Source organism: Phascolarctos cinereus, unplaced genomic scaffold (assembly GCF_003287225.1).
Source record: "Phascolarctos cinereus isolate Bilbo 61053 unplaced genomic scaffold, phaCin_HiC Scaffold_726;HRSCAF=1367, whole genome shotgun sequence".
NCBI classification, from domain to species: Eukaryota; Metazoa; Chordata; class Mammalia; order Diprotodontia; family Phascolarctidae; genus Phascolarctos; species Phascolarctos cinereus.
Window position 1 is genome coordinate 391734643 of NW_027556098.1, and position 14567 is coordinate 391749209.

The following is a 14567-nucleotide window of genomic DNA, read 5'->3' on the forward strand; positions in this document are numbered from 1 at the left end:
GACAAAAAGGTGGATTACAGATGAGGAAACTGAGGTTCAAGGAAGCCCCTCAATCCCCCTAGACTACTGCAACAGCTCATTTGGTCTCCTGCTTTAAGGCCCTCCCTCCTGCATTTTACCCAGGTCTGACCACATCACTCCTGTCACTCCCGTCACTCCTCTACGTGACTAAATCTAATGGCTCTCTAGTAACCTCCAGGACTAAACAGACAAACTCTTCTGGTGTAGGGGTGGGTGGGTGTGGGGGGTGGCTTCTCACACGTATTCTTTGTCATTCTGAAACATTTGCTTTCGGTTGTTTCCTGGCTGTCCTCTGTTATCTCACTGTGTCTACCTTCTTGACTTTGCTGACTTCCCTGGGGCATCTGTTGGTCCAAATCTTTCTACGTTTCTCTGTAATCGTGGCATTTATCATTTCTTTCACAGCATGGTATGTCACATTCATGGACCACAATTGCCTAGCCATCCCCCAAGCAAAGTTTGTTTCCAATTCTTTGCCATGAGAAGTGCTATTAATATTTTGGTCTATACGCAGACTTTCCTCTTGTCAATAGTGTCAGAAGCTTTTTCAAGAGAGAGGTGATGGATCTAGCAGGGCGAGTCTGGCCTTGACACTGAGCTGGTAACGATTCTTAAGAAATGATAAGATACAGAAAATCAGTGCTTCCTAAAGCACAGACTGAGATGCCTCGGGGAACAGCGGCAAAGTTTGACTAGCCCAGCTTAGAGATTATCGATGCAGTGGAATTACCTTCGAGCCTTTGCTGTCTGACCAAGCTTAGAGTACTCCCTAGCGTCTGATTTAGCCACCTTCATGACCGCTGGAACAAATCGTCCTCACTCACCCATTCCGCCAGGGGATGTCTTCACATGCTTGGGGTAGACACCCTGCTAAATCACTGACAGGTTTGAGGCCTGTCAATTACCCTCAACCTGGTTTAGCCCATCTGCCGAGGTGGTTCACTGGGGTAAACTGCATATGCTGCAGCTTCTTGGGGCCACAGGTGAGAGCTGGGTGAAGGTGGACACCAAAGGTGGATGAGCAGCTCTCACACCAGAGGTGCCAAGCCTCCGGAAAACCCCATCCGCCCCTCCAAATGCCCATCCTTTGTTATTCCAGGAAAGAAGTCACGGTGTTCTAGAGCAGAAGTAGACTTTATAGGTAATATAGTGCAAATTCCTATTCAATGCAGGTACCTTTTCTGTAACATCTCTGCTTGAATATTTCTACATGGCAGGAAACTCATTACCTTCCCCAAAAAGCCCAAACATTTTTCAGGCAGCTGTTGGAAAATTCCTCCTCATATCAAGACCAGGATTGTGACAGGCCTTTGATATTTGAAGGCCAAGTGAACTGTGCGAGGAAGCATTCTTTTGTCCAGGCTCACCATCCCCAGTTCCTTGGGGGTGACTGCCTCTCACGGCCTGGACACATTGATGCACCTAAGATGATCACATGGGCGTTCTTTGCATCCCCTTCACCCCTGTGGCTCATGGGGAGCTTGCAGTCCCATACAACCCCAAGGCCTTCTTCTAAAGGCCTGCTCCCTCCTTGGGTACTTGTGCAGCTAGTATTACGAGCCCTGGGCTTATGGTCCAGCGCTGCCATTCCCAAGCTGGCTGATCGAGGGCAGGCCACTTCCATCAGGTTCCCTATCTGCATAGTGATGGTCATTGACTGCTACCACCTACCTGAAAGGGCATCTTCATAAAAGCCTTTGAGTCCAACAGAACCATGAGCTGTGGTTATTACTGAACCCAAATGAAGAATGAACATTCATCCTCATTTAACAACTCCCTCTTGCTATAAAACAATGCCTTGCCCATAGCAGGCGGCTAGGTGGCACAGAGAAGAGAGGCGTGGACCTAGAACCAGGAAAACCCGAGTTTGAAGCCTACCTTAGACACTCTACTAGCTGTGTGACCCTGGACAAGTCACTCAGCCGCTGTTGACCTCAGCTCCTCCCTCATCTATAAAATGGGGATAAGAGCACATTTACCTTCCAGGGTTATTGTGAGGATCAAAGGAGTTAACGAAGACTTTACAAACCTTAAAGAGCTACATAAATGTGACCTGTTATTCTTATTAGACAAGAAGTATGTGTTTAATTGACTCTTGTTGTGTTAGTTTGGGTCTACTGTTCCAGCTTTTATGGGACTTTTTTTGTCATCTAATGTATTAACCACCCTCCCCCCAACTCCCACCCCCTACCCCAGCCATCTGCATATTTGATAAGCATGCCTTTCTCCAAGTCACCAATAAAAAATGTTGACTAGAGCAAGGCCAAGTATAAAGCCCTGTGACAATCCCTCAAGTCACCCCTGAATCATCTCTCAAAGCTTCACTGCTCATCCAGAATCACTGTTATCTCCCCCCACCCCAACAAAGAGGCAAAACTCCTGAGGTAGGGAAGAATTCCACTTCCCCACTGGTTTATTTAGGGGCCCCTACGTGGACGGATGTTCTTCCTCCCTCTACCAGCAGAACACAGGTCACCATGGCCTCTTGTCCCCCAATCCCCTGGGGCTACATGTAAGTAATGCCTGTGTGAGATGTGAGGAATCACTAATCGTGAGCCGTGGGCTGAGAGGGGAAGGAGGATATCTGTAATGCACTAGCATGAAGCTCGAGGCATCACTCTTCCCTTCCTTCCTCCCATCCTCCACGACTGATCGTGACTAGGAAATTTGACAGCTTATGACCTCCAGGGAAGAGGCACTAGGAAACGCTCCTCTGTGAACAAGCCCTTTACAATCAGGCCTGAAGACACATCCAGGCATCCTCCCCAGTCTCCTGAGTGTGAGGAATCAGCAGCTTCCTGCTCATCCCATAGGCCACAGAGAAACTTCACTCATTCCCTTCTTTGGTGACTCTCCATGTTTCGAGGGCTCTGAGCCCACTTCAGGGGGGATAAGCAAGGGGGTCTGTGGTTGGAACCTCTGCATCTGTCCAATTCCCTTCATGAGCAGTGCTGATATTCTAACCACAAACAGCTGCACACCAAAGTCAATATAGAAAGAGACTTCCTGAGGACACAGTCACATGCCCTATGGAATCATCTCCTAGAGGAACGAATGAGTCACTGTAGGCTGGAGAGAAGACTACAAACCAAAGCCCATCCCAGGCAGTAAGGCAAGGAGGGACAGCCTCATACATTCACGGACCTGAGTGTTTAGAGGGGAAGCAAATGATGCTCTGTTGTTTTAGTTTTAAAAGTTAAGCTTTCATTTATGTCTGTAAAAAGTATTTTATAGTTTACTGTGTCTTTGTTGGGCGTGGGGGAGGGAGGGGAAAGCATGGGGTGGTGGATGGAGAACTGGCCTGGAATCCAGAAAAACCTGGGTTCAAATCTTGCCTCTCAAACATACTGGCTCTGTGACCCTGGGTGAGTCACATAACTTTTCAGTGCTCTAGGTAACTCTCTAAGGCTGTAAGTTGAAGAAAAAATGCTGAACTGGTCCTTGGAGTACCTTACACTAACAAAATCATAGGTCCCTATTCAAAAAATTATTTTTATTTTTATTGATGCCTTTTCTTGTTTTAACACTTTCATTTCTGAATATATCTCTCCTCTCCTCCTTACCCGTCCCCCCCCCAGCAAGTAACAAAGATCTTTAAAGGCAATTCAGGAAAACCAATCAACACATTAACTATGTCTATGTATATGCAAAATTCAGCACCTATAGTCACCTACCTCTGTAATGAAGGCAAGGGAAACATAGTTTCTCTTCACTGAGGCCAAGACGGTCATTGTAAGTCCCCAGGGTACTGTTTGACTTCCTTGTTTTGTTTAACTATATTGTTACAGACACTGCTGTGGTGCAGTGAATAGAGTGCTGAACTTGGAATCTGTCAGGAAGACCTGAGTTCCAAACCCACTTCAGACACTTACTACGTGACCCTAGGTCATTAAGCTCTCTCAGCACTCAGTTTCCTCCTTTCTAAGGATCGTTGTAAGGAGATATTTGTAAAGAACTTTGCAAATTTTATGGCATTATATCAATGTTAGCTGCTGCTGCTGCTATTACATTCTTATTATTTTCCTGGTTCTATTTACCTCACTCTTCATCTGTTTTTATGTCTTGAATTGCTTCTTGGAATTCTCCATATTCGTCGTTTCTCATGGTGTAGTAATATTCTATTCCGGGGTTAGGGAACATGTGGCCTTCAAGTGTGGCCCTTTGAATGAATCCAAACTTCATCGCACTTGAGGACCTAGAGGGCCACACATGGCCTGGAGGCCACAGGTTCCCCACCCTTGCTCTATTCTATTAGCACGCCACAATTTATTTAGCCATTCCTCAAGATATTGGTATCTATTTGGTTTCCCATCTTTACTCTCACAAGAAGGTCTGCTCTGACTTATTATGGGGACTTTGTATTTAGGACTTTTCTTTCTATTTTTGACCACTTGGTCATTTTTTGTCGGTGTTTAGGGCAGCTAGATGGCGCAATAGAGTGTCAGGTCCAGAGTCAGGAAGACTAATACTCTTGAGTTCAAATTTAGCCTTGGACACTTACTGGCCACGTGACCCTGGGCAAGCCACTTAACCCTGTTTGCCTCAGTTTTCTTATCTATTAAAAAAATTAGCTGGAGAAAGAAATGGCAAACCACTCTAGTATCTTTGTCAAGAAAACCCCCAATGGGGTCACAAAGAGTCAGACAGGACAACAATAATAAAAATTGCCCTGACAGTGGATTAGTGTGTCTGCTGGCCCACAGATTCCTCTCTAGCATTTTCATCCCTCGTCATCTTTGTTCATTTTCTAGGGGGAAGTGAAACCTCAAAGTTATTTTGATTTGAATATCTCTGATTATCAGTGACGCTCAGCAGCCTTTTCTTCCCTATGGCTGTCGGTGGTTTACAATTCTTCTGAGAACTGTTTATGCACAGAGATTGACCATGTATCCATGGGGGAAGATGGAGAGGGCTTGAAATGAGCTGTCCTATGGGGCACAACTGGCCCAGTCACATGTTTCTGATCCACTGGAAAGCACCAACACTTCTCTCTACCCACGATCACAGGAGCAGAGCTAGAGGAGAGCTCAGGAGTCATTGGTCCAAAGCCCTCATTTTAGACTGAGGAGACAGAGGCCCAAGGAAGTTAAGTGGCTTGTCCAAGAGCACCTAGGCAAGAAATCTCAGCGATAAGATTTGAGCCCAGGCCCTCGGGGCTCCAGAGCCAGAGCTAGGTCACTGAGACCAACCATCTCATTTTACAGGGGAGGAGACTGAGGCCCGGGGAGGTGAAAGGTCACAAAGATACGGAATGTAAGAGATGGGATTCCGATCCCAGAACCAGTGCTGTTTCCACTGCCTAGCACTGTCTCAAAGACTTTAGAGCCAACAGCCTACAAACCATTCAGCCCCAAAGTAAGAACTGAATCACTTATACAGAGCTTTAAGATTTGCAAAGTAAGTAAATGTTAGTTCATTTGTTCCTCACCACAACCCCGGCAGGTAGGTGCTATTATTGGCCCCATTTGACAGAGGAGGAAACTGAAGGCCCAGAGAGCTGAAATGATTTGCCTACAGTCACCCTGTTATTACGTGTCTGAGGCTCGATATGAATTCCGGTCTGACTCTAGGCCCAGCGCTCCGTGTGCTGTGGCGCCTCCTAGAGGCCTCAGAGAGGTGACTGTCTAATAACAGACCCGTAGAAAACAATGACCACAAAGCCAGGACTAATAAATCCTTTCATGGTTGTAAGAAGGTCCCCATAGTGAGGTGTCCTGCTCATCGCCAGCCAGAGCAAAGACACAGAGCAAAAACCCAGCCATCCGTCCAGTGCCCGACACTGGACAAAAACAAGACATACCGGCCAGCTGCTCTTTCATTATCTTACACCAAGGTCCTCATCGGCTCCCTTGCTCTGGTGTTTATTTTCAGCCGTTAGCCTTGAAAATCACTGCTAAGTAAGGGTTTGTTTCTCCACTCCCCCCTCAAGCGATGAAATCCACACTCTGCCTCCTGCTCATGACACCACGTCCACCATGTCCAAAGAGCAGCACCGGGTTATTGACAGGGCTGAGCCTGATGGTGCTTCATGCAAGGGCCCTGCACTGTAAGGCCTGCTTAGATTGGGATGACCAGAAATCAGTCTTGTTTGCCCCAGTGGCCCCGACCGCCAGCTCAGCCTGCAGAGCTCTCCTGAGAAAAGCACCCACAGACCAAAGACACCTCTCCCTCTGTGAGAAGGGCCGTCAGACTCGACCTCGAAGCTCCAAGGGCTATTTCAATGGAGAACGGAAAAGAGTATTTCTCTTCTCCAGGATGACAAAAGCAGAGCACAGTCTGCATAAAGAGTGACCCTGTGACTGCTCCTAGCAGGACAACCCACCAGTCAAAGACCCAGGTGCAGAAGGCTGAGCCTCAAGCCACCCAGGCACAGGCACAACACCTCGGCTCTGCCCTACGGCAAAGCTGTTTTCTGCCCTGCCGGGTTCTCCAGCCAATGGTCAGCATCTTGGAGGAGGGAGGAATCATGAGGTTTTCTAAGAAATGGACTTTAACGGGGGAAGCCAACACCCGGTGTGTAAGGAAGGTTTTATTTCAGAGTTAAGCCTTGGTCTTTAACAGTCAGCCTCAAGCCCAGGTGGCCATTGTGGCATTTCAGTCCAAAATGTCAAACCTGGATACAGCCATGCATAGCAGCAGACGAGACTCTTCCAACTGACCTGCTCAGTAGCTGACTTTGTCTAAAGGGACAGCTAGGGAAGATTTGTTGGGAAGAAGGAGATGGGAGGATGAGAGAAAAGAACCCCTCCAGAAGCCGGGCAACTCAAAGGAATGTGAAGACACGGCCCAGCGCTGGCTTCCCGAGCTCTAAGAAACAAGACTAGCCGTAGGGATGGAAATGCCACCTAAGGCCATGGCAAGAGCAAAGGGTGCCAGCAGAAGGCGACCCATCAGGATGCAGCCAAGTCATTATTTAATATGCAAGGCAACAGTCTGGGCTAGAGGGAAGATGGGGAGGACGTACTTTTTAAAAAAAATTCAAACAAAATAGCAAGAAATCAAGACGATCAAAAAATGAGGGAAATGGGAACTCAAGACAGACGTTTAAAAACCGTTCTGTGGGCTCTCAGTAAAGTGAGTCAACCATCTTCCAACTGACACACGTCACCGGAAAAAATCCATGCGAACGCTTTCCTTCCCTGTCCAATCCCTGCCCTCCACCCCAGTATTCAATCCTTCCCTACGGCCAACGAGTCAACTGCCGGAGTATGAGGACTTCTGCTTACGGGCCAGGACAACACAGCCTCGGAAAGGTCTCTGCTGGGACCAGGCTGAAGGATGTCTCTATGCTTACCACCTGACTACTATGGCCTACAGACCCGCAAACCACCCTTACGTATCAGAAACAAAGGGGAAGGCCTTGTGGGAAAATCCTTGCTGGGTTGCAACAGCCTTCCTTTTTTTCATTCAGAAACTAAGTGCAGAGGCCCAAGTCTACAAAAAGAATATGGTCCTAGGCCTCAGCTCTCCCCTTGACTTCCTCTGTCTCTCTCTCTCTCTCTGTCTCTCTTCCCCCCTCCATCTTTTTCCCCTCTCTTCCACCATCTCTCTGTCTCTCCATCTATATACTTATAATGTATGTGTGTGAGATGGATGAGGAAACTCCTGCCACCAATACAGGTTAGCACCTTCTCTATACCTTATGGGCTTAGAGTATTTTTAAAGCAGCCAGATGTCCAGTGACTCGCTCAGAGTCACACATCCAGAATGTGTTGGAGGCAAGATTTGAACCCAGGTTAACTTGGCCCCAAGGTCAGCTATCTACTCTTGTCTCTTCTTATCATGCATATATACATGTAAACCTTCATACATACATACAAACATGCATCCATCCATCCATCCATGTATCTTTATGTGTGTGAATCAAAAAATCTTTGTTTGCACTTAATTTCTAATAGATTTTTAACAGCACACACCCTGGACGCATAAACACATGTACTGCCCCCCACCCCTACCTCAAGTGCGCTAGTTACAGATGCATACATACACATAGAATGTACATATCATCTACCTATAGCTAACATTTCTACATCATTCTAAGGCTTGCAAAGCACTTTATGCATCGATTTGACCCTCTGACCCTCACATCTGACCCTCACAACACTCCTGGGAGGGAAGTGTTATTATACTTTCATTTTACAGACTAGGAAGCAGAGGCAGGCAGAGGGTCACACAGGTAAATATGCATCTGATGTCAGATTCGAACTCATTCCTCCTTGCTTCGACCCCCGCTGCCCAATCACTGCACAGTTTTTTTTCCCTTCATCTGAGCCACCTTGACAGAAGAGACAGGAAGTCGGAAAAATTAAAATGCTCATTTTTCTGAAGGACACTTTGCCGTTCCCTCAGTCATAAAAGTGCCCCGCCCAGGATCACCCGGACTGCCATCTGACAAGCCCCAAGCTCAGCAAGGACAAGTCACTTCATCTCTGAGCCTCAGTTTCCTTATCTGTAAAAGGAATCCAATAACACCTACATCCCGTACCTACCCCACAGGGCTCTTAGGAGGGCCAGTGAGGTCAGGTAGGAAGGACAACACAAACAGCAGCAGCTATCCTTCACACACCTTAAGGGGCCAGACAAGTATCAACTATACGGTTATTACAAAGACGATGACAATGAATGTATAGCTGCTATTCACAACGCCAGACCGAGGCCTCCCTCCTAAAAATCCAGCTAAAGCCTCGGGACATATGATTCTCTTCCAACCCAGAGGCTTTTTTTAACTGTTTGCATTCTATGGCCCACATGTCTAGAAACCTCCATCTTGCTAGGGAAGGACCTCAGGGAAGAGAGGCATTGTGGAACAAAGCCCCACTACCCAAAAGGAGTGAAGTGGAAGGGAAGGCTATTCTCAGGCCACTCTGGGGTCTATTTCTAGTATTAATAAGGATTTTTCATGAACACTGATAGCTGACCTCCTTAGCCCACTGCACCATAGAGAGACATATTTTGCTGAGAATTCCACCACTCCAACTCCCTGACATCAATGAAGCATGACTTAGTTTCCTCATCTGTAAGATGATGACTTCTCAGGTCCCTAAATGTTCTAATACATCATGAAGCCTTACAAGTAACACACGCACATGCACACACACGCACATACACACCCCACCTCCCTTGTCCCTCTACTTCCAGGTTGTCCTGGTGCCCTGGCCAGATCACAGGAAGATCAGCTCACTACCAGGACAGACTCAGGCTCAAACTAGACAGAGGTCTAGTCTTTCTTCAGTCTCTTGTCACTCTCTCCTTCCCAGTCACATCACTTTCCTGTCTTTGGCAAGCACCCTCTCCCACCCAGCAACAGAGAGATGAACGTACCGCTCATCTAAGGTCCATATTTGAGGGGCCCCATCTGACTGCCTGGGTTCTCCAGAAGGCCTACCCTTCATTATATCCACGAGACTGATGCAGCATCTTGGTTCCTCCCCTCTCTCCCTTCTCTGGGAACAGGATCTACCCCCGGGGGACTGATGGAGTCCCCATGACACACCAGGCTCAAGGCATGAGCTCATTCCCATGATTAGCCCCCAGAAATCTCTTCAGATCTGTTTGGTGAGTTAGACGCTTCTGCCACCAACTTTTTTCCCATTTATTCTTTTCTGTTTCCTGGCACCAATATGGGTCAGTCTTCCCCTGTGGGCATCTATGACCTGTAGAAAAGCTCTCTTCCTTCTGCCGTGATATTGACAGATTCCACTCAAACCTTGTGCCCCTTCCTTCCCTCCCCACTCTCTCTACTTGCAACCTACCTCTCCGGCTTGTTATGAGAAAGATTGGCAGCAGGGACCAGTGTGATGGACAGATAAAGGGCACTTTAGAAGTGGTGAGCTTCATCCCGTCCTCCCCTCACTCAGTCTCCCTATTTATCTGTAACAAAGCAAGAAAGACCACAAGAGGGTCTGGTAAACCTTTGTCCTCTCTCCCACAGGACTCTCTCCTCCCTGCCCTCCCTCTCCCAGCCATCGGATTCTGCCTAATAGGGCCTCGCCAACCATCTGCACCAGTCCCCACCCCAGCTCCCTTTGTGCGACAGGAACAAAATCCAGGAGCCTTCCCAGTGCCAGGACTAGGGATGGAATGATGACTCAGAACCTTCCCAGAGGGGGGTTGTGGTGGCTGCTTGAAAGCAAAGTAGCCAAAGCTAGCCATGTCAGCCAGGCTCTCTCTCTGGGCTGGGGCTCCGGTCTCTCAACTGAGCCACCAGAAAAATCATGCTCTTGAATTTGGAATGATTATTCCCCAAACAGGATTTAAGTTGATCTCTCCTCAAGGCCAGGACACACATCATAAGGGAAAATTAAGAACCACTCAGCTAGAAAAAAAAAAGGCAAACCTTTCTGTGAGGTGGGAGCTGTGTCTGGTGTTTCTTCTACCCACCATGAAACAACATATGGGGTGTAGTAGGAATCACTTGCAAAATAACAATGTCTCGGGGGATGTGGGGGAACCATTAGGAGCCTGAGTTCAACTAACCCAGAACAGTCTGGTGAGGCAGTCAAATACGGAGACTGGGCTGGAGGGTCAAATGATCACCATCAGGAACCCAAATGACTTTGGGGGGCACTCCCCAAAGGGTGGCATGTCTTAGACCATTCTTTCAGTTATTGATTGACTTTTTTAGGGAGGTTGAAGGAAGACAGGGAACTAGGAAAGAAAAAGAGGGCCCTATGTACAATGTTTGACAACAAAACAGGGTCAAGAAGTGGAGCAGTGAGAAACAGGCAAGTAGTTGTGCCTCTCTATGCCAAGCTCCAAGGTGGAGGAAAGAGCTCTTCAGCTAGAAACTAACTAAAATTCTCCTTAGAGAATGAAGTTCTAGTGCATCCCTTCCAACAGTTCTCTCCTAGGGCTACATCTGTACCAATAACATTGGGTTGTAGAGCATTACATCTACACATGATGTAGTCACCAAAGTGGTGGCCCGGCAGCCCATCACTTTGGGCAGGGAGGGGGAGGAAGGGGAGGCGGCCTGGTTTGTGGCTGAGATACACAGTACTGCCACATGAGAAACGAAAAACATCAGAAACACCAGCCCTGAAATCAGAATCCAGCCCAAGGAGGATATGGGTCAATAGACGGGAGTTAACAAGAGAATCTCTTGCAAATATGATAGTTAACATGAGTTATAGTAACAGGGAAAGTGCTCCTAAAAACAAGGCAAAATCGAGCAAAAAGACAAACCCCAAAAGGTAACGGATGGAAGAGAATCATTCCTTCGTTCTATGCAATTCAGATTTGGAAATAAGAAACAGAGACAGCACATTGACGATGGGGGTGAGGTGGGGGGTGGGGTTCTGAAGCATCTCACACAGAATCTATGAGGAAGCTCCATCCTACACTGCGACCCACAGCTAGCCAGAAATTCGGCATCTGTATCTCCGGCTCTCGGAGATGTCTGGTTTCAAGGGCAACATTTTGTTTGGACAGAGCCCTGAATGCTCTCTTCTTGTGCCCTTCCGAAAGAGAAGGGAGGAAAGCAGAGCCAGAACAAGGCGGTCTTCTGTCATCCACTGCCCTTTTCCTCAATCTACCAAGGCCAGCACTGGAAAGCTACAGATTCAGAACCACTTGACCAAATAAATGTAAACATATTCTAGATGAGTGAGCCCCACCTAGCCCTGGCTCTCCACCGTGGAGTTTCCTCAGCCAATTAAGGCCAGATTATTATAAAAAACAACTACACAAAAACGCTGGCCTCCTTCCTGGGCTCCCCATCCCCCGCCCAAGATACATTTTTCATCCCTAGGACCAGGCCTACCTCTCACTACCTCCTGCAAGCTTCCTAAAATCCTCTGACTTTCACTGCTTCAATCAATAGCCCGACTGCCACTTTCTCCTGGCCTATTCCCCACCCCCATAAACCGGGATGGACAAAGCGCGGAGCACCAAAGACCAGTCCCCACCCGGAGGGACCAGGTCCCATCCCAGGGTGGGAATAGCGTCAAAGCACAGAACTGCCTTGATCATCCCAAGCCCAGCCCCTCAGCACAGGGGGGAGGGCAGGGAGAGGGAGACCCCAATGCCCCCTGAATCCCAGACAGAGGGAGGTTCTGGGCATGAGGCTGGTGTGAGCATGGAGGCCACAGATGGGCTGGCCCACTCCCAAGGGTCCCGATCGCCAAAGGGCCCGGCGGCAGCTTGGCCCCAGACAGACAGACAGACAGACAGGAGGAGGCAGCTGACAATGACGGCGGAAAGCGGCCTGGGAAGGGTCCAGGAGCCCAGGGAGGGCGATGAGATTCCGGGAATGAAACCAAGACATGGGGAAGGGGCTAGGCACCCCCCGGAGCAAGGCTGGGGAGAGGGAGGGGACCCCCATAATAGGGTCAGGGAGGGGACTCCCTTGGAGCAAGGCTGGAGAGGCGGATGGACCCCCAGCAATAGCGGCAGGGAGGGGCTCGGCGACTTCAAGGAGGAATGGGAGGAGGTTGTGGGGGACAAGGTCGAGCTAGAAGGGGACCCCAGGTAACAGGGGCAGGGAGGGGCACAGGACTGCCTCAGGAGCAGGGCTGGGGAGGGGACCCTTGTAATGTGGTCGGGTCGGGGGCGGGGACCTCCAGGAGCACGGATGGAGAGCAGGGGACCCCGGGTAATAGGGATGGAGGGGCAGGGCACCCTCAAAAGAAAAGGGGAGACCTCGAGGACAGGAAGAGGGCAGGGGCTCAGGGCCATCCAAGAGCAGGGGAGGGGACTCCCCCAGAATGGGGACTCATAACAAAGCCAGGATCAGAGTCGGGGAGGGGGACCCCCAGAATGGGACCGAGGAGGAGCCTCTTAGGACGGGGCCGGGGAGCGGGACCCCGCTAATGGGGCAGGCCGGGAGGAGGACCCTCCCTGGCTGCGGGCGGCGGCGGACTGACCTGCGGCGCCCGCAGGGGCTGCCCGGAGCCCCGGCCGTGCCCGCCCTCGCCTTCCTCGTCGTCCTCCTCTTCCTCCTCTCCCTCCTCCTCCTCCTCCTCCTCCTCCTCCTCCTCCTCCTCCTCCTCCTCCTCCCGGCGGCGGCGGCGGCGGCGGCTCCGGCTCGGGACTCCCGGCATGAACCCGGCCGAGGGGCGGGCGGGCCGCGGGGCCGCGGGGTCTACGGGCTGGCGGGCGGGCGCGCGGACGGCGGGACTGTTGGGGCTGCGGGGCCGCGGAGGGGCGGACGGGAGCGTGCGCGCGCGCACGAGCCCTGGCGGCTCCGCCCCGGCCCCGCCCGGCCCGGCAGAGGGGAGGAGTCCCGGGAGCCGCCGGCGGCGGCGTTGGCGGCCCGGCAGGCACCGTCTGCAAATTCTCAGGTCCGCACTAGGGCGGAGCTGGGGAAGGGCGGGGCCGGGGAGGGGTTGAGAGGCTGCTCTGGTGCCAGGCCGGAGTCCGAGGGATGGCGAGGTCCTGGAGGGCAGGCGCTGGCTTCGCCTCTCTCTGAACCCCCAGCGCTGGCTCCCTAAATGCTGAATGATTGACTGATTATTGACTGACTCGCACCCAGGACCCTAGGGCGGTGTCGGCTCAGTATTGTTGAGTAGTTTCAGTCAAGTCGGATTTTTTGTGACCCTATTTGGGATTTTCTTGGCAGAGATACTGGAAGGGTTTGTTATTTCCTTCTCTGGCTCATTTTACAGATGAGGAAACTGAGGCAAACAGGGTGAAGTGACTTGGCCAGGGTCACATAGCTAGTAAGTGAGACCAGATTTGAATCACAAAGAAAAGTCTTCCTGACTCCATGGCCCTGCGATCATACAAATCACAGATTTAGAGGCTAGGGAACGGAAATCAAGCTCCTTGAAAGCAGGAGAATTGGCCAGGGAAGGGTTCAAATCCTCCCTCTAAACTGGCTATGGGACCCTCCAGGCTAGTCACTTAATTTCTCTGGCCTTCCTCTGTAAAATGAGGGTTGGAGGTGGACTCAGTGGCGTCTGAAATGCCTTCCAGATTTAAATCTACTATTCCTCAGACCCTAAGAGGTCAAGCCACTTCGTGGTTGTGTGACCAGCCCCACCTAACTGCCCACCTACATCAGGGAGACTCCTCACTCAGAGCTGTCTAGACTAATGAAATTAGAGGTTGGATCAAGAACAAAACAAAACAAAACTGACCCAAATTCTCAGAGCCCCGGGGTTAAGCACTTAATAAATGCTTGTTGAATGAAATAGATCTGGTTGGCTGTATATCCTCATTTTACAGGCGAGGAAACTGAGTCTCAGAGAAGAAAAGTGATTTGCCAAGGTCTCCTAGGTCCAGGTCCTCAGTCTCCAAATCCAATGCCTTTACTATAGTACAAGACTGCCAGAGACAAAGAGAGCTCTGATACGAATTCAAATATAGCAAAAGCACACAATGCATGGAAGGGGACCCCAGGGTTCATTCAGATGCAAAACTCCCTCAGCCCAAAATCCATTTCCTGCCCCCCCATTACAGAGGAGTCCTTTAACTCCAGTTCAGAGGTTTAATTAATAACTACTTGATGAACTAATAGATGAATGAATGGAAGCATGGAGAACCACTGAACCTGGGTCCAAATCCAGCCTGTGGCTCAGACACTTCACTTCTGAGTGGCCTCGGTT

General features: G+C 49.8%; 1 protein-coding gene across 6 annotated transcripts in view; it reads right to left on the reverse strand.

The window, feature by feature from the left end:
* PIK3CD (phosphatidylinositol-4,5-bisphosphate 3-kinase catalytic subunit delta) overlaps positions 1 to 14567 on the reverse strand; it is a 73838-nt gene that overhangs the window by 20559 nt on the left and 38712 nt on the right. For 3 of the 6 annotated variants that reach the window (XM_078145684.1, XM_020974354.2, XM_078145688.1), the window contains exon 3: positions 9774 to 9891. The exons of 1 other annotated variant lie outside the window; for it this stretch is intronic. The gene's annotated coding sequence lies outside the window, so the exon portion shown is untranslated. Of the gene's footprint in view, positions 1 to 9773; positions 9892 to 12884; positions 12970 to 14567 lie in introns of those variants that run through there. 2 more of the 6 variants (XM_078145686.1, XM_078145687.1) reach the window with 2 other exon arrangements.